The following is a 24,396-nucleotide window of genomic DNA, read 5'->3' as shown; positions in this document are numbered from 1 at the left end:
TTGTCAAATTCGTCGTGGGTGCAAGTTATTAGCGTGTTATGGCTAATTTTGATGGTACAGCCGCTTGTTTTCTCCGCCAGGGTTAAGTTTAAGGACAGGATTTTTCAAAACATAATTTTGTAATAGGTCATGCACGAATAAACGCTTCTAAATTATGGTAAGCTTCCAGAAAATAACCAGTTGAAAGTCGTGAACTCAACGCTCACAATTTGCATTGAGAGAAGTTACTCTCAAGCACAAGAGGAAATGTTCTTGAATGATTAGCCTGTTTCACGGATGTATGAAAAAGGCAAAAGTGTTCCATTTCGATTGCATAAACCGGAAGTTTCAAACATTATAGTTCCAGAAGCAAGCCTGAAAATTTCAACTCATTTGGTTAAGGTTTAGTTGCTCATGTTTTTATCTAAAGTTAGTATGGAACATTGGACCATTCAATTAACTATAGAGAATTGTGAATTTGTACATCTTCTTAGAGCAAATTTCCCAAAAACCCTGTAAAATTTTCCTATTTTTAAGTTTATTATAGGTTTTGATCCGGGGAACAACTTTGTAGAACATTGCAAAGTGCTAGGAATAGTTTCCAAAAAGATATTGGATGTTTTTTTGGAGTATACTTTTATCGGCAGAATTTCAAAACATGCTCAAAAAATTATTCTGTATCTTTTCGGGACCAATTCCTAGCGTTTTGCGGTAGTCTAGAAAGTTGTTCCTCGGATCAAAACATACAAACTTTGCAGAAAAACCAATTTAAAGTGCACGTGTTTCTGGGGACCTTAAACTTCATGCTTCCCCTCGAGTTGATCCTGCGTAAAAAAATGTTACTAATATTTTTCTTCATTCGCGTTTTTTGATCAAATCTAAAATGATTTTTTTGCAATTCCGTCGTGAAACTACTTTCTTTTCCTGTCATTCTTGAACGACGAAATAGCCTACTTCTCTATACCAAAAATAACAGAATCGAATAGCAACACTTTTCAAAATAAATGCTGAAAAGTTCTACTTTTCAGCACTGAAATGGGTGCTGAATCGAATAGTAACACTTTTCAAAATTTTTTGATTTAAACGATTTATTGACAAAATACATGAAAATTCGACTTTAAATTTCACTCAATGGGTGTTTTTCGGAATTGCAAAAAATGTTGTACGGAATTCGTTGCAAAACTTGATTTTTTCAGCACTCTTCGTATTTATCCAACTCGATGAACCTCGCTGGATAAATGTACGACTCGTGCTGAAAAAATCCTCTTTTTGCACCTTGTTGCATAAACTACTATTTTATATTCATTATGCCTTATGCTTCTCCTACTCGCTGGAATGTCGAATCATCACGGTGTTGGTCATGTTACAAGCCCTTCTTTCCACAAACTACGTCAAATAAAACCAGCTCAAGTGAATCCAAAAGTGAAGGTTGGGGTCAGTCTTAGTCCGTGCGGTACGGTCAAAACCGTCAAAAGAAGTTATATCTCTTTGCCAGCACAAAATAGCAACGGCAAAGGTTTTTTTTGAAAAAAAAAAATGGGTAATTCTCTACCAACTCACACGAAATCGGGAAAAGTTGCCCCGACCCCTCTTCGATTTGCGTGAAACTTTGTCCTAAGGGGTAACTTTTGTCCCTGATCACGAATCCGAGGTCCGTTTTTTGATATCTCGTGACGGAGGGGCGGTACGACCCCTTCCATTTTTGAACATGCGAAAAAAGAGGTGTTTTTCAATAATTTGCAGCCTGAAACGGTGATGAGATAGAAATTTGGTGTCAAAGGGACTTTTATGTAAAATTAGACGCCCGATTTGATGGCGTACTCAGAATTCCGAAAAAACGTATTTTTCATCGAAAAAAACACTAAAAAAGTTTTATAAATTCTCCCATTTTCCGTTACTCGACTGTAAAAAATTTTGGAACATGTAATTTTATGGGAAATTTAATGTACTTTTCGAATCTACATTGTCCCAGAAGGGTCATTTTTTCATTTAGAACAAAATTTTTCATTTTAAAATTTCGTGTTTTTTCTAACTTTGCAGGGTTATTTTTTAGAGTGTAACAATGTTCTACAAAGTTGTAGAACAGACAATTACTAAAATTTTGATATATAGACATAAGGGGTTTGCTTATAAACATCACAAGTTATCGCGATTTTACGAAAAAAAGTTTTGAAAAAGTTACTTTTTGCGTTTCTCTTTGTTTCGTCGTCCGTGTCTGTCGCGGGTGACCATGAACGGCCATGATCGATGACGACCAACTTTTTTGAAACTTTTTTTCGTAAAATCGTGATAACTTGTGATGTTTATAAGCAAACCCCTTATGTATATATATCAAAATTTTTGTAATTGTCTGCTCTACAACTTTGTAGAACACTGTTACACTCTAAAAAATAACCCTGCAAAGTTAGAAAAAACACGAAATTTTAAAATGAAAAATTTTGTTCTAAATGAAAAAATGACCCTTCTGGGACAATGTAGATTCGAAAAGTACATTAAATTTCCCATAAAATGACATGTTCCAAAATTTTTTACAGTCGAGTAACGGAAAATGGGAGAATTTTTAACACTTTTTTAGTGTTTTTTTCGATGAAAAATACGTTTTTTCGGAATTCTGAGTACGCCATCAAATCGGGCGTCTAATTTTACATAAAAGTCCCTTTGACACCAAATTTCTATCTCATCACCGTTTCAGGCTGCAAATTATTGAAAAACACCTCTTTTTTCGCATGTGCAAAAATGGAAGGGGTCGTACCGCCCCTCCGTCACGAGATATCAAAAAATGGACCTCGGATTCGTGATCAGGGACAAAAGTTACCCCTTAGGACAAAGTTTCACGCAAATCGAAGAGGGGTCGGGGCAACTGCTGTGTGAGTTGGCGGAGAATTACCCAAATAATAATCCGTTTTGTAGACAGTCAATTTAAATTGGCAATGAACCGCATTTGTGTTTCAAAAGTCCTAGTTAAAACTTTTTTGTTTAGTTAAGTACTTTAAATTATATAATGCCATTCAAAGCCATAAAAATAAGTGAATAAATTTGATTTTTTTAACCTTTATCTTTAGTTATCCGGACTTTATTGCTAGGCAATTATCTACGAAATTGACCGTTCCGATTTCGTTTTATTTGGCTCAAACTTTGTAGGCCTACTACCGAAGAAGCCATTTTGGGTCATTGGTTGACCCATACAAGGTTCCATACAAATTTGGCTACTTAAATATTCTACTTAAATATTCTAAAATCTGTAACTTTTTAAGGAATTTTCTGTTCGATTTGGTGTCTTCGACAAAGTTGTAGGTATTGATGAAGACTTTTCAGGAAAAAATAGGTACATCGAAAATAAGTTTTGGCGATTTTTAAATTTTCAATTTTCCACAACACCAAAAATCTCAAAATACGTATGTTTTAATTTTTGACGGGACAAAAAAAAAACGCAACTTTTGAGCCAAAAAAGAAAAAAATGTCGCTGAGTTATGATTTTTTGAAAACATATTTTTTTTGAAATATAAGTTTTTTTTCAAATCTGTATTTTTTTAAATTTAAAATCAAATTTGCAATCGAGTGTTGGACCGTGATCAAGACTTAGTCAATTGAAGTTTAATTTAACGGGACAAATCTCGTGTGTCTATTTTTAATTGTCCATAACAGAAAATATTTTTTGCGAAATGTTCAGAAAAATTTTGCAATAAAATTTCAATCGAACATTGGCTGATACACAGCGACTGAAAAAAAGAAACAAGAAGATTTGAGTTTTTTAAAGTCTCATCCATCAGCATCCCACATTTTCTAATGTCAATATCTCAGCAGCTATGGTTGAATTGTCAATGTTTAAACACTAAAAATTTGTGAAATTTACGGTCTTTACGAAATAGTAGTTTATGCAACAAGTTGCAAAAAGAGGATTTTTTCAGCACGAGTCGTACATTTATCCAACGAGGTTCACCGAGTTGGATAAATACGAAGAGTGCTGAAAAAATCAAGTTTTGCAACGAGTTCCATACAACATTTTTTGCAATTCCGAAAAAGCACCCATTGCGTGAAATTTTAAGTCAAATTTTCATGTATTTTGTCAATAAATCGTTTGAATCAAAAAAATGTTGAAAAGTGTTACTTTTCGAAACAAGTGCTGAAAAGTTCAACTTTTCAGCACCCATATCAATGCTGAAAAGTAGAACTTTTCAGCATTTATTTTGAAAAGTGTCGCTATTTGATTCTGTTATTTTTGGTACAGAAAAGTAGGCTATTTCGTCGTTCAAGAATGACAGGAAAAGTAAGTAGTTTCACGACGGAATTGCAAAAAATATATTATGAAATCTTTGGAACAAAGACTAACAGTACAAAAGGGCCAAACATTCAATATTAGCCCCATTTCAAATGTTAGACTAATATTTTAATGTCTGTATGGACAGCTTCCAAAATTGTATGGAGCCTTGAATGGGTGAACCAATGGCACGAATTGGCTTCTTTGGTCAAATGAAAGGCATCTCTAAAGTTTGAACCAAATTTAAGAATATAAATACAATCCATTTCCGTTTTTGGCGGAGTATTGCTCAGATGTTGTTCTTTCGAAAAAAAATCCATATAAATGTGCAATGCCCTAACAATCTTTAAAAAAATATTATAGTTTATTGATATCTTCTAACAACGCTAACATCAAACTACTTTGAGTTTTTTTTTACTTTCAGCTTATTGTTTCATTTTGCCAGTCAACTTTGCTGGCACAGAATATAACTTATTTATCCGTTGTGGATTCAGTGGCCTTAGTCGGCAAAAACTTTGAAAGTCACATTTAAAGTAGAATCACCAGTGCCAAAAAGTCACGGCAAACCCCTAACAAAATATGTCATGTTTCGGTTTCGTAGGTTAATTAGAATCTTCAGATTATCAATATCTACAGATCTTTGTCTGTAAAATTAATGATTATTAGATTAATGTGCTACCATTTAGTATGTTCAAGCATGCTTTTTAAGATTTCTTCAATGGTTTCTCGTAGGCTAAACAATTTAAATTGGGGCATTTCAAACTGTCATTAATACATATTTTAGTCCTAAATGGCTTAATTTCGCAAAATTAAAATAAGCTCATTTTAGCACAAATAGAACCAATCAATCTTTAAATAGCTGCAGGGAAGCTTTCAGCATGGTTATTGGTTAGTCTACCAGTTGCGATCTGCACCTCATCAATATTTCATGACCCCCCAGGGTTGGTGCAAACTTGGCTGGTGGTCGGCAAAAAAAATTGCGTGGCATTTGGTAGCATTTTTTTTAAATTCAGCACATGTGTGCTCCTCATCTGTTAACTAAATTTTAGAGACATAAAATGTCGTGGGAAATGATTGGTACCCTTGCGTGCATTTACAGGAATTAATGGATGTACCCAAACGATTGCGAAGGCATTTTGACGTAGAGATAATTTAGTGCTAAAAAATGACTGGAAAAAGCTTAAATTTGCCACAGAGTTTGCCTCATTAATAATCATTTGTAAAATAACATTTAAAAAAAATAATTATTTTGGGCAGCGGTAACCTTCGCGGTCATTTGCTTTTGTCAGAACGTTGCAATGAGTCTAAGTGTTTGAATGATATTTAAAGGGGATTAAAATTCACTTACCCCAATTAAAGTAAAAAAAGAAGATTGATTGATAAACAAAGCTGTCTGCACGTCATGTCTGTCGAATCCAATTGAAATGCACCGCTGTTTGCAAACATTTTCAGAATATAATCAGATTAATTCGGACTCTAACAGCAGTGGTGCAACACACAGAGATTGAATAATAAGCCAAAATCATAAGATGCACAAAAGTTTGTAAGCGTCATCTTTCCATGTGACATGAAACAAAGATAAGTGTTATTTTATCACACTTATAGAGGTGAGCTATTTTTTTGTATTTTTTTTTTGAATTAGAGTACCGTAAAGTGACATAGCATGATTGTGTTATTAAATTATTTTTAAATATTTTAGAAAAAAATCAAGGTTTAAGAAGTATAGAAAACAGTTCTGTTTTCTTATATACATTTAAATGAAAATCTTGATTATCGTATTTCATATGCCAAATAATATCCTATAACGTTGTTTTCAGTTTTTTAAGAGGTTTTTCCAAAAAAAAAAGTCATAAATGTGAAATTTGTTGCGTTACTATTTGCTCTTAAAAATGTGTCATTTACATATTATTTTTATCAGAAACATCAAGCAGTTTAAAGCAGAGTTGTAGGAAAACCTCCAAGAAGCTATTTTTACCGATATTAAATTATTCATGAATCGACACGTGGGCTCGTTTAGAAGCACGGAAAGTAAATTACATCATCGAAAATGACCCTTCGCGAAGCTGCTTACTACTATATCTGATATGAACAATTTGCACGTAGTCAACAAGGTTTAATTTATATTTCGTCATAACTTTTCAAAATTTGTTAGAAAATACTTCTCAATGAGCTTTGAGCACTTTTCGATCATATTAAGTATGATTTCATGCCATTTCGATCGTGTTTATTTATGAAATAAAAATACCATAATAAGCATTCAAGAATGTCAAACAAATACGTTTAAACAATTCAACAATCATTGCAAAAAAAAAGATTGCACAAAAACAACCGGTTTCGACCAGACAACAAGTGCCCTCTTCGCGGGGTCGACTAACGGCTCGCGATCGGAGCCGGAAGTCGTCCAAACACTCTCGAGCAGTACTTAACCTGAGAGCTTTTTTTTATTTCTCCGTCCTCGAAAGAGTCAATGCGTTTGACCAAACTAATCGATGGGGATTTTTGGGTTTATGTATTGTTGCTTGCAGTTTTACCTCTTTTTAAAATAAAAAAAAGAAGAAGAAACTCGAAGATTCTAATTAAGTGTAGATTTGATCAAAGAGCAACAATTCTTCGAACAACATTTTTTGTTGCATTTTCGATTTGGCTGAAATTTTGGGGAAGCGTTATGACCAATTAAATTTGTACAAGGATTTTTTTTATATATATTTTTCAGGGGACAAAACAATTTTTTTGAGCAAAAGTTTTGCAGCTAAGAACATATTTTACTCGATGTTTTTTTAACTTCAGTTTTTTATAGAAAAATCAAATATGCAATCAAAAAGTATTCAACAGTTTTTTTAAAATTGGGTGCTGTTTAGGCCGTTGCAAATATCTTTCAAAATTTCCTCCCCTCCCCTCCCCTTCAAAGTCTGCCTGAATAATCAGGGGGCAAAAAAAATTGTCTCTTAGGCAATTTTATCGGATTTTTTATCAGCAATATTTTTTTTTTAGAAATGGGACACTATTTGGAAAAAAACTAGAATTTTCCATTAAACTTCATAATATACATTATGCCTATATCTTGAGAACAGTGAACTTTTCCAAAAAATCTGTATTTTTTATGCTTTGGGAATAAATGTATTATTTCCTCACTTTTGATTATGAATTTCTTCAAATCTAATTCCTACATTATAATTTTGTACTATTCATAACAAAAATTTTCAGCATCATTTATTTGATTACAAAAAAATAAAACCGGAAAACATAATTTATAATTCGTAAAATAATAATAAATAAAGAAAACTCAAATAGTTGACTAGGGAGCGTTCTTTTAAAACGTAACGCAATAGTGTTACGCTCTTTATATATTTTTTAATTTGTATGAAAATTAGTTATGTAATAAAAGAATGCTCCCCTGCAAGAAAACAGAAAAAAACTAACAAAGAGTATTTTACTATATTTACTTAAAATTTGTTATTTTTTTAAAGAATATTTATAAAATTTATATTTTAAAAAATCTGAGCAACGTTGCCATTTATACACATTTTTTTTAAATTTCAGAAATACAATTTTGCCAGAAAAAAATATAATGAAAAATTGAGGCAAATTTATCGTTTTTAAAAATATGCCCGGCAGCGATCATGCCTTAACGTTAGTGTTAATCAATAAGTGAAAGTGCATTAGGATGACAAAAAAATGCAATCAAACCAGGGGTTGATGGTTTCGAAGGGTTTCTCCATCTTCTTGTATTAAAAAAATCAAGTCAATGCATCTTTTTGCAACCCTCTTTTTTAAGATGCAAAGCAGCTTTCAATTGTTGTTTAATAATAATAATAATAACGAAAAATAGTAATGATAACACTTCTTTTTGAAATTGTTTATTTCTTTTTGACAAAACTTTTGGGCACCCCTTTCGTTTTGTTAAAAATGATCTTTTTTGAACACAGTAAAAAAAACATGGTTATATTACATCTGAGAAGGGATACATCTTTTACATCAGAAATCTTAATTAAATTTTCAAAAAGTTTTATCTGCATAGGAAACCCATAACTTATAGGTTGTTTTGGAAATTAAATCTGGAAATATGTGTAATTTTACATCTACAAATATGTAATTTTACCACTTTTCTGGCAATGTCACTTTTTGTCAGTCTAACTTGTAAAAGTTGGTAAATTAGTTTTGCGCTGTTTGTTTGTCATTTGGTAATATTCAACTTCTAAAATAACACATGTGTATGTATACCGAATTTACAATGTTTTTTACCGTGAAATGATTGCTCGTGCTGAATCTACTAATTGATTCTTTACTTTATTCCTGTCATCATAGTTCCGAGGGTACATTTTATTATGCTGACCAAGTTGATGAACGTCAAATATAAATCAGCTTTATCAATTAAAAATATTTAAATTTGTTTACTTTAAAATCCAATCAATCATGTCGGAACTTTTCAAAAAAATGCTGACCACAACTACAACCACAAATCTGAAATGAATTGTGAAGAAACACACAAATAACAAGCAATCAATTTCTGTCTGTAATGCGTTTATTTTTAGCCCAAACTTGCGTGGAAGATGGTGTTAGATAATGCCGGCTGGCACAAGCAAGCCACGCTGGCAACCGGCATGGAACGCCTAGTTTTTTATGTCACGGCCAAAGTTCGGAACGCAACAAAGTGACCGGAACAGCAATAAACGCACATATCGTCTGGTGTTTGCGCTTAGATGACACACATAGTATTTCTTTTTACGTTTTGGGTATTTGACCTTGAACGAACAATAACTAATTTTCGACAGGTAAACAATAACATATACAATGTGTGTTTTTACCAAAATTTGGCTGCCGGAATTTCAAGTATGCATCTGGGTGCTGAAAAGACAGAATGCGTAACGTGATTTCCGAATAATCCCCACTGCTCCTCACTAATACATCTGCACTACAGCTGTAAACATAAACAAAGTAGAAGGCTTTGTTCAAGCTCAAGCGTGACATATTTTTTGCTGCTGAAATGACTCGTTTTGAAACATTTTGGATCTAATGATATTATTTTTTTTGCTGAAAAATTAAGTTCATCGTGCTTTTTTTGTTCGTAAACTAAACGATGGGCGGCCAAAAGAGGTCTTTTTTGTTTTCCACGTAACGAAAAATTGCGTGAAGTGGGGGAATTTTGTGAATCAGAAAAGCAACCGGATGGAAGTTACGAGATTATGTGTCTTTGAAGCGCAGTGATAATACATCAGGAGTAAGATTATTCAATGTTATTTGGCAGGTGCCATTCACTTTCACAGTTACTGATAATTCGTCGTAAACAATTCGTAAACATAGGTTTTGAGTGAGACATAGCGCTTATGGAAATGTTAGCGCCGAATTATGGCAATCTTGATTTCATCTCTTTTCTTAAGGCTGACTCAAAAACTCGACGCCCTCGATTTTTTTATTCCTGACAAAATAAATTATAGATCGATTACAATACTTGCCACTTCTTGGCATCATTTTTCAAACAGTAAATTGGTTCCGCTTTGACAGTTCTAAATTGAGGCCGCTTTGCGGACAACTATTCTGCACCCAGGTATGCATCAATAAAAAAAATGTAAACAGTAGGATGGCGCTTACGCACGTATGGCAATCTAGTTCAAACTCAAATAATTTTGCATCTCAGACAAAGGATCATTTAACATTATTTATCGCGTTTCAATGTTTGAACCTGAATAAAAAATAAAATAGAGCACGCAATGTAAACAATAACAAACACGCTTTGTTTGGTTGACCATTCTGTGCATTGTTCCGAAGTTTGGCTGAATTTGGTTGCCCGGGTTATAATTTCAAATGATTACGGTAATCGGGCATATACGTGTGTCAAACGCGTTCTGAACATAAATCCCTTTGGCCAGTTGTCGCACTTACAGCACTTTTCAGGGTGTGTCAAGATTGTACGATCAGATTGAAACTTCATTCATATGAAGAGTGACAAAAATGCACGGAGTTTTTTCGGTTTTCATTGAATATCTCAGGATTGAAATCTGATTTTGGGGATCTGTGAAGGTCAAAAGGTGAGGCATTGAAAACTGCACGAAATGGCGTTCTCAGCCCAACTTAACCCAAAATGTACGTGCGCCAAGATAGCAAGACATTGACGATATGACTTGAGACAAAAAAGTTTTATAAACCTTTTTTATATCTTATGTATGAATCATATTTTTGAGTTTAGTTGAACTCAATTTGGTCCAATATTGACGTTCGTTAAGCAAGCACAACCACGATGATATGTATAACAAAAAATGTTGTTTTTTGAGTCACGCACACCCGTTTTTAAAAGGTGTGATTTTAATACGATTTCTCAGGACCCATTCAGGCCCGCAGGAAGTTATTCATAGCGACATTAAATTAATTATAAATTGACTCATGGGCTCTCGTTTAGGATCGTGGCTATGTTTGACCTTTGGTGCCGTGTTTGGTTGGCGATTTTTATAAGCCTCTATTTTAGACGTGACCTTAGCAATATCATCTGAAATGATCTTGGGTTGAAAAATGAACCCTTCGCGAAGCTGGTGATGCCCACTGTTAATAGTTGGCACGTGGATTTAATAAAACTTGCCATGATCGTTCTTGGTCCTTGGAAAGGTGACGGCTGCGTGTGAATTTACATTTTTTGATAGTTTATGTTCGCTAAACGGGAGTAACCTACTGGAATTACGTTTGTGGAGGGGGTTAGCAGGTAGAAGTAGGTTGATAGTTGATTCTTGAAGATATTTGTCCCAAAAAAACTACTACCAATTCGAAGGGGAAAACGGACAGATAGCTTTCCGTGGCCAACAGAAATGTGTTGTTTTTTGCCTTCCTCACTGAGGTAAGGCTATAATCCTGCTCTAAAAATGAACTTTGTATAAAAACGTCGTAGACCCACCTTCATGTATACATATCGACTCAGAATCGAAAACTGAACAAATGTCTGTGTGTATGTGTGTGTGTATGTGTGTGTGTATGTGTGTGTGTATGTATGTATGTGACCAACAAACTAGCTCATGTTTCTCGGCACTGGCTGAACCGATTTGACCCGAACTTGTTGCATTCGACTTGGTTTAGGGTCCCATAGATCGAGTTTTATACAGATTGAAGTTTTGATAAGTAGTTCAAAAGTTATGAATAAAAATGTGTTTTCATATATATTCGGATCTCACTTAAATGTATGTAAACTATGTCCGGGTCCATCATCCGACCCATCGTTGGTTAGGTTATCAAAAGACCTTTCCAACGAGTCCAAAACATTGAAGATCTGGCAACCCTGTCTCGAAATATGGCCACTTAAGTGATATTGATGTACTTTTTGGAAGCCGGATCTCACTTAAATGTATGTAAACTATGTCCGGATCCACCTTCCGACCCATCGTTAGTTAGGTTATCAAATGACCTTTCCATCGAGTCCAAAATATAGAAGATCTGGCAACCCTGTCTCGAAATATGGCCACTTAAGTGATATTGATGTACTTTTTGGAAGCCGGATCTCACTTAAATGTATATAAACTATGTCCGGATCCACCATCCGACCCATCGTTGGTAAGGTTATCAAAAGACCTTTCCAACGGGTTCAAAACATTGAAGATCTGGCAACCCTGTCTCGAAATATGGCCACTTAAGTGATATTGATGTACTTTTTGGAAGCCGAATCTCACTTAAATGTATGTAAACTATGTCCGGATCCACCATCCGACCCATCGTTGGTTAGGTTATCAAATGACCTTTCCATCGAGTCCAAAACATAGAAGATCTGGCAACCCTGTCTCGAGATATGACCACTTAAGTGATATTGATATACTTTTTTGAAGCCGGATCTCACTTAAATGTATGTAAACTATGTCCGGATCCACCTTCCGACCCATCGTTAGTTAGGTTATCAAATGACCTTTCCATCGAGTCCAAAACATTGAAGATCTGGCAACCCTGTCTCGAGATATGGCCACTTAAGTGATATTGATGTACTTTTTGGAAGCCGGATCTCACTTAAATGTATGTAAACTATGTCCGGATCCACCATCCGACCCATCGTTGGTTAGGTTATCAAAAGACCTTTCCATCGAGTTCAAAACATAGAAGATCTGGCAACCCTGTCTCGAGATATGACCACTTAAGTGATATTGATGTACTTTTTGGAAGCTGGATCTCACTTAAATGTATGTAAACTATGTCCGGATCCACCTTCCGACCCATCGTTAGTTAGGTTATCAATTGACCTTTCCATCGAGTCCAAAATATAGAAGATCTGGCAACCCTGTCTCGAAATATGGCCACTTAAGTGATATTGATGTACTTTTTGGAAGCCGGATCTCACTTAAATGTATGTAAACTATGTCCGGATTCACCATCCGACCCATCGTTGGTAAGGTTATCAAAATACCTTTCCATCGAGTCCAAAACATTGAAGATCTGGCAACCCTGTCTCGAGATATGACCACTTAAGTGATATTGATGTACTTTTTGGAAGCCGGATCTCACTTAAATGTATGTAAACTATGTCCGGATCCACCTTCCGACCCATCGTTAGTTAGGTTATCAAATGACTTTTCCATCGAGTCCAAAATATAGATGATCTGGCAACCCTGTCTCGAAATATGGCCACTTAAGTGATATTGTGTATTGATTTTTGGAAGCCGGATCTCACTTAAATGTATGTAAACTATGTCCGGATCCCCCATCCGACCCATCGTTGTGGTTATCAAAAGACCTTTCCATCGAGTTCAAAACATAGAAGATCTGGCAACCCTGTCTCGAGATATGGCCATTTAAGTGATATTTATGTTCGTTTTTAATCCAGATCTAAAAAATAGATGAAATTCGTGTACAGCCATTGATGGTAATGAGTGAGGAAGGCTCCAACCACATAGGTGGATTAAGTTAGTTTTTTTTATAGAAATACATATCTGTTATGTTCAGTAGAATATCACGATTTATGGACTAACGATTTTTATCAATACATCCTTTAAAATTTTGAACACAACCAAATTCGAAGATAATTGCTATTTATTAGAGTTGAAATCAAGAAAAAAAAAACGTAGATCTACAAATCGATGCCTCTGTGCTCTCTTGTTGTAAGCTTGCTGGTTTTCCGATCTAGTTAGCATAAGAGAGCACAGAGGCATCGAAATAGCTAACGCGCAAAAAGAATGTACAAAGGTTGTAATTCAAGCGCAAAAAACCAAAATTAACCTTGTCTATCGTTGAGGCGAAGAGTTTGGCGCTGATTTTGGCCATCGATTCGGTCCGACCGCGACCGATTCTCGGGGCATGCCGAAAGTACTCGATCGTGCAAAGACCATTCCATTCCGTACACCAGATGAGAGGGTTAGTGTAAAGTGGGGAAGTACTGACTGGGGGTCACTTCAGCTTAAGACTCAACCGCCAGTACCCGCCGACCGCGCCGTGGGTAATTACTGCCGTGATTTCACAGTTTTGAAGTTTCCTCGCGATGGAAAAAAAATTGGCGCTGATGGGGTTGTAATGGGACGAGGCGCGCGCTGCGTTGAGACGGTTGGAAACTGGTAAAAAATCTGGTGGTCTTTTTTTGCTGGATAATTACAATAAGATGCTGCAAATTATCTTGATGATGAAGCGGAAAGAAAACTTAAGGGTGAATCAAGTGCCAGCAGAACGAATTCTGGAGATGAGCACTTGTAACATCCCAAAAACTGTTGGGCGGGTAATGTTTTTCTACAAACAATATTAGTGCAAAAGTGGGTACTTGTAAGTTTTTACTGGTGCGGCTTAATAGTGAGTTGTTTGTCCAGAATTATGTATTTAAATGAAATATTTGCGAACGGTTTTGCAAAAAATAGTATTGTGTACCATACTATTTTTTTCTAGATTGATTTTAAGTTGATTTTTGTTTGGGAATGCCACGATAGCTTGGGATTGGATAGACCAAAATGCAGACAGGGTCGATCATTACATCACTACACCACCGACCCCGAGATACAACAAATTGAATGGTAATAGAACCCGAAAAGGTAGAGGATCCTGAAATTTTCCACTTTATAATACATTTGAAAAAAAAGAAAGGAATATTTATTGATTTTTTGTTGGAATTATCGTAGAACGTTGGTAAGCTATTTGATCTTCAGTTTTCATAAGGGTTTCGCCATAAATATGTTAACTTTTGCTAAAATATTGTGTTTTGAAATTTTTTATGAAGTGTCATTTTTTGTAACCCTATCTCCAATTTTCTCCTACCTTGGCTCCAGTTTTTGTCTACTTGAAAATCAAGGAATCCAAATCAAAGTTTGGGAAGGGAAACCTGTGATTTCTCAACCATTTCAGTATTACTGTGGAAGAATTTTGTTCGATGTTCTAAACCAACTATTATTCTTCGTCATCCATGGGAAAAAAGTCTTGAAAAACTCAAAATTATTTGAAAATATCAAATTTCTAAAAACATTCTTGATTCATTTCAAACAACCATGCGGGGCAATATGCACCGCAAAATTGGGGCAAAATGCACTACAACATGGGGCAAAATGCGCAGGGTAAAAGCAGTTTTCACTAGTCACCACTAGATGACACCGCTGTTTTTACAAAGGAGCTTCACTGCGGTGCATTTTGCCCCGACTAACAAGAAAAACTATGACTATCAAAGTCACCCCGGAATTAAAACTAAGAATTTTTAACGTAACTATTTTTCTAAACATTATTGAAAAAACTTTTTTTCCGAAATAGTGCATGGACTTTGTGTAGTCTACCCCAGTACATGTTTTAAAAATAATACTCATGAGAAAAACCTTACCTGTTGGAAAATATTCTAAAAACAAATTGAAATCCTATCAAAGTCACCCCGGTTTACGGTACCTCAACACTTACAATATCAATAAATGCTTTTTATATTGTCCAAAAATCATAATTGAAAACACAACAGTTTAATGTTTTGCAAATAACTTAAGCTGGTTTTATACTATGAAGCTCATATTTTTCCAGCATGGTTTAGAAATGTTAAGCTTCCGATTTCTATGATTTTTTTCACGGACAATTCTTCCAAATACCGAGAAAAGCAGGGGGTGCATTTTGCCCCGGGGGTACATAATACCCCCTCTCCCCCTATTTCATTGAATAGTAAACAATCTGACAACACGACGTCGTCGCATTTTTACGTTCCGAGAAATACGCGTTTTACTTCAATTGACCTTGAATAATTAAAAAATTAGAGCATGCAATGTAAACAATAACAAACAAGATTTATTTGCCTGACCATTCCATGCATTTTCCCAATTTTGTTTGAATTTTGTTGACGGAGTTCCGAGTTTAAATTGAAAGTGTCTACTGTAGTCGGGCATGTACGTGTGTCAAACGTGTTTTGACCTGAAATCCCTTTGCCCAGTTGTCGCACTTACAAACATTGTCAGGGTGTTATTCATTTGAAAATCAAGCAAAATATTGTAAATGGGCCAATGTCAAAGGGTAAACAAAGAGTTCCGGCCAGTTCATGTTTCATTAGGGGCGGTCAGGATACACGGAAAAAATCAATTCTTGAAATCATGAATTAAATTCACGAATGCGAAAACCACGAAGGAATATATTCACTTTTATAGTGCAAATGCACCATACTCATGAATAAATTCCTTCGTGGTTCTCACATTCGTGAACCGAATTCACGATTACGAGAATTAATTTTTTTTCTGTGTAGTCTACACTGTAGACTTTTGTTTACACTTCGACATTGGCCCATGTCTAATTATTAGGCTTAGTGATTTTTCACGCTCGATAATATCAAATTTCACGGGGACCTCAATTTCAAAACACCAAATTTCACGCAAATTTCGCGGAACGTGAACAATGTTAAAATAACTCTAAAAATCTTAGGTTTAAATCACAGAAACTACTCATTAAGTTTCATTATCTAGTTCATTATACATTATTCTTCACTAAACTAAAAAAATCTTCAATAAATTTGAACGTGGCTCAAAAAAATCTTCCTATTTTCAAAAAAGTATTCAACTAGTTTATGGCTCTTTATATATTTATATATATTTTGAAACAAGATGTAGGGCATGCGTAACTATTCTCATTTATTGAACTGCTTTTTTTAATATTCGACAAATAAAGCTAAAAAGTTTTAGCTGATTTGCTTCCGTTTTATCAGTTTACATTTTTTTGAATTTCATAGCAAGATTTTACAATCTTGTCCAGCCAAAATGAATAAAATAGTTTGAATTTTCTGCGACATTTAACCCATTCAAAATATTTTTTAAGGTTTTCATCTCTTTTCAAAAAGTTAATTTAAAATCAATAGGCAAAAATACTATAATTTGTAACGAAATCGGAATTTGGAATCAGAATGAGAACAGAAAACAAAAAAGGTGGAATTTTTAAACTTTCACGGGAATCATCCACCCAAATAATCAAATAACGTTAAAATTAAATAGGATTCTGAAAAAAATCTGAAATGTTTTTCAAATGTGTTTTAAAGATAAAAAATACTCATCATTTTATTTTGACTAAAACAAAGCTTAAATCTTTTAATTTCTTTTGAAATTATTTTTCTTCTATTCATAACTTGTTTTTATTAGGTCCTTTTAGGTGCTGTGGATTTTGAAATTATACTTTTCAAATAAAATAGTAGTAACATTTATACAACAGCGAATTAAAATAATATTAAATTTAGTTAGTTTCTAAAAAACTTAAAAATTCGAAATAATTCCTCAAATGGTTCAAGGTAAGCTTATCAATTGAAATTACATAAATAACCTCTGTGGTAGAAATATTTATCACGATCTCATTAAAAAAAAAATATTTCTGAAAATTGACAATTTCAAGAATTTTACACCGTCCGCGAAATCGTCAAAATTCAATAACCCTATATTTATAATTGAACAAGGGTATCCACTTGCTTAATTCTACTCTAGTTCTTATGATTATTTTCATTCCTATTTGAGTTTGATTAAATATTTTGAGAAAAATCGTTGCAGTTTCACACAAACATAAAATTTCACGGAATTTCGCGGAAAAAGCCAAATTTCGCGGATTTCACGCTGTCCGCGAAATCGTGAAATTTCACTAACCCTACTAATTATCAAGGGAAAAGTGTTTAGGACCACCCTAACGTATTTCGAAAATTGTCCGACTGTATATTTTTCTATGTGATTTTTCCCGTTGAATCTGAATCTGCCCTCAGAGTTGAGCCAAAGTGCCAACATATCGATTTTTGGTCACATTTTGGATCATATGATAATTTTAAATAGAATCCCATAAAAAGACTAAAATTCTAAACTTAACCCTTTACTGCCCAAATTTCTATTTCCTATTTTTGTTTGTGTTCAGAAGGCCATTTGGAGCAACTTTTGTTCTACGAAAAACTTTGCTTCTCTTTTTTTAGTATTTTAGTTTGCATTTATCATGTTTTTGTTTTTGGTAGTATTTGGCCTACTCTACTTTTCTATAATTTTAAGAGTTCTTCTTTTCAAAGCTTTTCAAAGCCGAAAAATTGATTTAAAAATGGATTTTTGTCGTTTTTTTTTAATCGAAGCCCTTCTAGAGGCGGGGTTTGGTTGTTTAAGGTTAATTCTCAAAATACGTATTTTACATATTTTTAATTGTCATCATCGAACTAAAATCGCAAAGTAATTTTTAGATGCAGCATTAATTTTGTAATCGATAATACATAATATAAATATAATATATTTCTTGAAGGAAAATCACTCCAGAAACAATATTTCCTCAGTGTCATCTAGTCAGCCCTCATTTTTTTCAAATAGCGATGTCTCGGAAACCATTGGTTTAGTTTCAAATGTTGAAAAATGAAGCTTTTGTAAAATTTGGTGCTCTTTTTTTAAGAAAATATTTTTTTTAATTTTTAGAATCAAAGTTAATTATTTTTGAGGGCTAAAATCACTTTTTTGAACATTTTCAAATGTCGGGTTAGATTCGCTGAATTCGAAATCAAATACCGCCATCAGTTTTTTTTTTGCATTTTTGTATGACCCAATCTCAACCCCCCAACTCCGCAGACAACATGTCATCCCTGATGACGATAGGTTAAGAATAACTCTTTTGGGTTGAGACACTGAATTTTGGATGACAGCAAATAAATTAATTTCCGTTAATATTTTGAACAGTGCACATACTTTTTTTTTTTGTTATGGAACTTTTATAGAAATCATCAATTTATGACTTTTTGTAGCAAATCGATCAGTATAAACTATTGAAAAGAACGTAATACTAAGTCATCGATACATTATTCAATTTTTTAAAGGGTTACATACACACTTTTGTACATACTGGTTTGAAAATTTTAATTAGGTCTTACAGTATGAACATCTGAAAAAATAAAAAACTGATAAAATATGTTTTTCTGAAATACCTATTTGTCAAGCTTAGAATCACATTTTTTATCCTTTATGAAACAGAATTCCTGCTGCACTTTGAATTGTTAATCAAATATTTTTTTGCGAATCAGTAGTAAATACTGCTCAATCTCATGTTTACAAACTACTTGATGGAAATTTCGCTTCCGGGCATGACTATGCAGAAAGGTGGTCTACGTGAGAATCCGAAGGATTGCTTTCCTCAAAGCACATCGCCGGAATCCTTGCAGAAAGTTTAGAGCGCTTGCATCTTAAAAGTGCCTTCTCATCGTCGTCCAATTCCTTTGCGAGCTACCCCCCAGAGTCAAACCCGTTTTCGGCGGCGCCGTGACCGCCCGTGATCGTGATCTACGGCCTCGCCGGTCCTTGGCACAGCTAAAAACTATGATAATCAAAACAAACAAATGTGACATTATTTTGTTGCGGGCAAAAATAGAAGGATTGGATTCCCAAAATAGATTTTCTTAACGCTGAGAAGGGTTTCCGTGTGTGTCATGGAGCAAAACTGTTATCGGATTACCAGCTATCTGACGCCCTTTTCTGGTTTGTTGGAAATATTTAAATATTTAAAACAGTTTCCGGGCCTTATGACGATGATGATTTGTTCAAAACTCTTAAATAGCACTGCTGACCAGCAAAATAATAAACAACACAATTTTTCGAGATTTATGTTAAGGGACCATCCATAAACCACGTGGACACTTTAGGGGGGGGGGGGTATGGCGATTGTCCACGATCCATACAAAAAAGTTTTTTTTTGTATGGACAATTGTCCACGAGGGGGGGGGGGGGGGGTAACAGATTCCCAAAAAAGTGTCCACGTGGTTTATGGATGGTCCCTAAAACAGTTGCTCGTAGAGGAAGTAAGGTAATTTATACAGTTTTTGATAAGAACACCCTAAAATAAAACTTTGAAACTAGTGTTTAACTACTGTATTTAGATTGGCTTGTCTCGTGTACAAGATAAGAGATGAAAACATGAGAAATGATCGCTAATAAGTTTTTTTTTTGCATGAGATTAAATGCATTGTAATAAAACCATGGATTTTTTATATTTTTTCGCTATTGAGTAATGTTTGTGTTATCTGATGATCTGATCTAAGGATAAGGAATCAGGTACATTTGCCTTTTATTTTTTTTTAATTTTTTTTTCTCTGGGAAATGACGATTGGGACTAGGCGGCACACCAGTGACGATTTATTTCACCTTATCTGAGATTTTAGAGCACAACAAAAAACGAATTAGTTGTGTTCATATCTATTTTGGAATAATTTATGTAATCCAGATTCGACGGCAAATTTATGCAGGATTAGCGAAACGCGCCAAACTTTCGCCAAGGACTCACACGATGGCTTTGGATAAGCGAAATCTTGTCTTCCTTGATAAAGAATAAAGAATTTCACGCAAAAGTACAAAGAAGATTCACCTGGCATTCGGCACAACGAGCATCCGATCCAAATTTGCATCGCATTGGTCCTATGTTTTTCAAATTGATGAATCACTGCTGTTGTTTCAAAAAGTGGCGAAATAATATTGCTCGTGACTCCACTTTATAAGCAAAAATAAAATGTTGCCAGCTGAATATTTTTTTCCGAAGAGTTTCCAAAATTTTACTGCTTTTTAATTGGTATTGATTGGGATTAACTTTCAAGGAACCAGATTTCTTTCAAATGCATTCTGCTGTCACGGTCCACAAGTCATCTTTGTGATTTTTGCCGAATCGTAAAAATTTATGAGGGGTCAGGACCAAATTTAGTGTGTTTGCATTTGAGCAAATTCACGTGACCTACACACAAATTGATACCAAATGAATGAGCCATTCACCTCCTCCCCCCTCCCCCCCAGAACAGAGTTGAACGCTAGAGTTATTGGGACGATTCGACAAATTGACACTGCCACTGCTGCTAAGGACTCTCATCGTGCGCGGAATTCGCGGTTCGCGGATTTTGGCCCACTGCTCTCACGAATGGTCGCAAGGACGGCGAGATTTCCGTATTTTAATAACACCACTTTCAGCAGTGGTGTTATAAACTGATGATGAATTTGGATGCGCTAGAAAATTTGACCACAAATTTATTTTAATTTGATGCACTGACCGAAGCTAGCTTTGGAATCGGTTATACTTTGGGGAAACCCTGTCTCTAATCATTATTCATAAATTCAATTTCGTTGTGCTTTCTTATTCTATGACTGCTGATTCTTTGAGCAAAAATTAGAAAAAGAGGTATTTTTAAACAAAGGAGATTTTTATTTTCAGCTTGGTTAATAGCGTGGCTCACGGATATATAAAAAAGGCAAAAGTGTTTAATTTCGAACGCCTCGACCAGAATTTTATAGCAATATGGCCCCAGAACAGCCTGAAATTTTGAGCGCATTTGGTTAACGTTTAGTACATCCATCATTGACCTGAAGTTAGTATGGAACTTCTAAACATTACATATGGGAAATTATCACTTTTTACCTCTTCTTAGAGAAAGTTTCCCAAAATCCAATCAAATTTTCCTATTCTCAGGGGTCTTATAGGTTTTGATCCGGGGAACAACTTTGTAGAACATCGCAAAGAGCTAGGAGTTAATCCCGGAAAAATGCAGGCAAATTTTTAGAGCACGGTCATTTTAAATTATTGTTAATCTCACCACTGCAATTTTGAATTACACTCAAACCTCGATGGTTTAACACCAACTGTTGTCGAACGAACGGGGTCACTTTTTTAGTTTGACACCCCTTTTACACGGAGTTCACACAAACTATCAAACGTTTGTTTTGATAGTGTGCGTGAGCGCCGTGTAAAAAGTGACAGTTCGTCACTTTTTAGTTTGACTTTGACCAACCAACGGGGTACAAACTAAAAAAGTGTCAAACGAAAAAGTGACCAACCACCGGCGGTTGAGTGTAAGGGGTTACATACATGTAGAAAATCAAAAAAAAAAATATTGCAGAATATTTGTTAAAGCCACTCAAAAGATGATTTTTAATCACTCCTAAAAGTTTCATGAAGATATTTCATGATGAAACTGAGAAACAGACGATTTAAGCTCAAAATTTTGCCATGCACAAAGCAGCCCGCAAACAAACTTTGTTGGCGATTTTCTCTATACCCCGAGTTTAGCGGGTGAAAACCGGCTCCGTGGCTTAATGGTTACGGCTTCTGCCTCACAAGCAGAAGGTTCAGGGATCAAATCTCGGTCGGTACCTTTGAAATTTGGAATCTTGAATTTGAACTTTGAATATGAACAAAAACGAAAATAAATCAGGTGGGATTCGAACTCACACCTTTGGATTGGTGGTCTGGGACGCTAAGCAGTCGGCCATCAGAAGATTTACTCTCAAGCATTGAATTGATCCGTAGTGTTGAAACATGTTATCTTTATCCTCTCATATTAAATACGCGCTGATCCCTGATTTGCCTGAGGGGATTGGAAGTCTAAATATAGATCGAGTTTCCTTCAGATGCTTGCTTCTATGTTTAGGCGGGGCCGAACAATGCCCAGCGACCTCGGAATTGGACCGCAAGGAGCTCTGTCATTCTGAAACGGGTCGTTGGAAGCAGCGCGAGGGCTATCGCCACCTAATACCCGGGACTGAGATAAGTTGTATCAGCATTCGGCATATACAAAGCCTGATACAAACTATACTTTCCCATAATTTCGCTACCGGTTAGCGGGTATTGGATTGGACCACACACACACACACACACACACCCCGAGTTTAGCGGGTGCCACGATATCACGAGATGGAATAGACCAAATTGGCTGAAATTTGTGGTGAAGACTCTGAAGATGTATCCCGTGTGCATGACTAAGCTCAATTTTTAAAATTTGGTGTTTAAAAAACTACAAAAATCAAAAACTAACGCTTTTTTCTATAAAAGATACAAACACATTTTTATCTTTTTTTGAAATAAACTTTTTGAAAATCGGGCTACGTCATGCACACGGAATTCGTTTAACAAGTCTGGAGTTTTCTTTGAAAAGGTCCAATAAACCAAATTTCAAGTTTTTGCTTTTTGGGTGTTTTTAAAACCGCATTGAGTCAGGGGTATTAAAAAACACCCAAAAAGCAAAAACTGAAAATTTGGTTTATTGGACCTTTTCAAAAAAAACTCCAGAAGTCTTCTCCAAAGTTTTGAGCCGATTTGGTCAAGACAGTGTTGAGAAATCGTGGCACCCGTTTTTGTGAAACTGCTAACTTTTAATTGCTATATCTCGGCAATGATGCAATCAAATATCTTCAAATTGTTGCGGTTATCCACGCTCCATGCAAAAAAGGTTTTTTTTGTATGGACAGTTGTCCACGTGGTTTGTGGATGATCCTTATTTGAGTCGAAGGTTATAACACACTTTTTTCAAATACTCAAAATGTTCACAAAACTACGTACTTCCGAAAATATACTCAAATTTTTTTTTTTTTTACAATATGGGTATCAAGTGATTGGGATTTTATATACATTCGAAAGTTATAATCAACACATTTTTTTTAAATACTTCAAAGAGAAAATACTAAACATTTCAGTTTTTACAATATGGGTATCAAATGATCGGGATTTTCCATTAGGAGGCAGTATTTGTAAATATTGCTCGGTTTGTTCTAGAGGTCGTATCGAGGTGCTCCGATTTGGATGAAACTTTCAGCGTTTGTTTGTCTATGCATGAGATGAACTCATGCCAAATATGAGCCCTCTACGACAAAGGGAAGCGGGGTAAAACGGGCTTTGAAGTTTGAGGTCGAAAAAACATTAAAAATCTTAAAATTGCTCGCATTTCCGTAAAACTTCTTCAATTCCAACTCTCTTAGATGCATTCGAAAGGTCTTTTGAAGCACTTCAAAATGTGCCATAGACATCCAGGATTGGTTTGATTTTTTCTCATAGCTTTTGCAAATAACTGTTAAAAATTGATTTTTTTTAAAACCTTAATATCTTTTTCCAACAGCCTCCAACACTTATACTCCCGTAGGTCAAAAGATAGGTAATTTCATGGACTATAAGCGTACGGAAATAACTTTTTGGCCAATCGCAGTTTTTCTCATAGTATTTCGATTTTTCTAAAACAAACATTTTACAACGTTAGTTTTTGCCCTGTAGGCCGTCATAGCGGAACTTTTTGGTCTCAATTTTGTCATATTCGGAATCATCGGAAAAAATTTCACGTTAGTTGTAAATTTGATTTCAAAAATAATTAAATAAAACATTTTCGAAAAAAGAAATTGATCTTATTTACTCTGAGGTCAATACGTCAAATGCCGTATTAAGTAGGCGAATATCTGTTTTACCCATAATCCGACAAAATGTTAAAAAATATTGTAATTCATTTTAAATGGCATTTTTTCCATTCAAATTAACAACTCCAATACTTCTAACTAACGTGAAATTTTCCGAGGATTCCGAATATGACAAAATTGAGATCAAAAAGTGTCGCTATGACGGCCTACAAGGCAAAAACTAACGTTGTAAAATGTTTGTTATAGAAAAATCGAAAAACTATGAGAAAAACTGCGATTGGCCAAAAAGTTATTTCCGTACGCTTATAGTCCATGAAATTACCTATCTTTTGACCTATGGGAGTATGGGTGTTGGAGGCTGTTGGAAAAAGATATTAAGGTTTTGAAAAAATCAATTTTTAACAGTTATTTGCAAAAGCTATGAGAAAAAATCAAACCAATCCTGGATGTCTACAGTACATTTTGAAGTGCTTCAAAAGACCTTTCGAATGCATCTAAGAGAGTTGGAATTGAAGAAGTTTTACGGAAATGCGAGCAATTTTAAGATTTTTAATGTTTTTTCGACCTCAAACTTCAAAGCCCGTTTTACCCCACTTCCCTTTGTCGTAGAGGGCACATATT

General features: G+C 34.9%; 1 protein-coding gene across 1 annotated transcript in view; it reads right to left on the bottom strand.

Annotated features, from left to right (window-relative positions):
- Nucleotides 1-24,396, bottom strand: part of LOC120422486 (fatty acid hydroxylase domain-containing protein 2-like) — a 44,541-nt gene that overhangs the window by 8,338 nt on the left and 11,807 nt on the right. The gene's annotated exons all lie outside the window — the stretch shown is intronic.

This window comes from Culex pipiens, chromosome 3 (assembly GCF_016801865.2).
Source record: "Culex pipiens pallens isolate TS chromosome 3, TS_CPP_V2, whole genome shotgun sequence".
NCBI lineage: Eukaryota > Metazoa > Arthropoda > Insecta > Diptera > Culicidae > Culex > Culex pipiens.
The sequence above is the reverse complement of the archived record's forward strand: the minus strand, read 5'-3'. Positions and strand labels throughout refer to the sequence as shown.